We start from the raw sequence: 546 nt of genomic DNA on the forward strand, positions 1-546 counted from the left end.
TAAATGCCATCAGTTGTTTTATAAACTGGAGGTTTGTCTTAAGTAGCTAACTTGGTTTGGTTTTATTTTTTCCACAAATACTCAGTACAATATCTGCCGAAGGCTAAAGTAATTTTAAATATTTTGCTGGACAAAAGGAAATTCTGCATGTTGCAGAATTTAACTGTCTCATTAAACTGGTCCAAAATGAGCCATTGTAATAATTCTCTTTTTCCAAGGACAGCCATTCTTCTACTGAAGTGGTATACTCTTTAGGTAAGTACAAAGAGCTAAAAACATTTCAGTCTCAGAAACAGCACATTTGCAATAGTAATAAGCCAATTAAATTTATTTCACTAAGAAGTAGGACTATAAGTTTCATATTAATAAGCAGCTGTATCAGTTTGCATAGCAAGGTTTTAGCAGTGGGGAAGCTTCTGTGAGAAGCTGCCAGAAGTTTCCCCCATGCCTGACACAGTCAATGCCAGTTGGCCCCAGGACCGACCCATAACTGGCCAAGGCCAAGCCCAGAAGCAATGTTGATACCCCCTCTGGGATAACAGATTT

Source organism: Pipra filicauda, unplaced genomic scaffold, assembly GCF_003945595.2.
Source record: "Pipra filicauda isolate LSUMZ 115617 unplaced genomic scaffold, ASM394559v2 scaffold28_size6257848_pilon, whole genome shotgun sequence".
In the NCBI taxonomy this organism is placed as follows: domain Eukaryota; kingdom Metazoa; phylum Chordata; class Aves; order Passeriformes; family Pipridae; genus Pipra; species Pipra filicauda.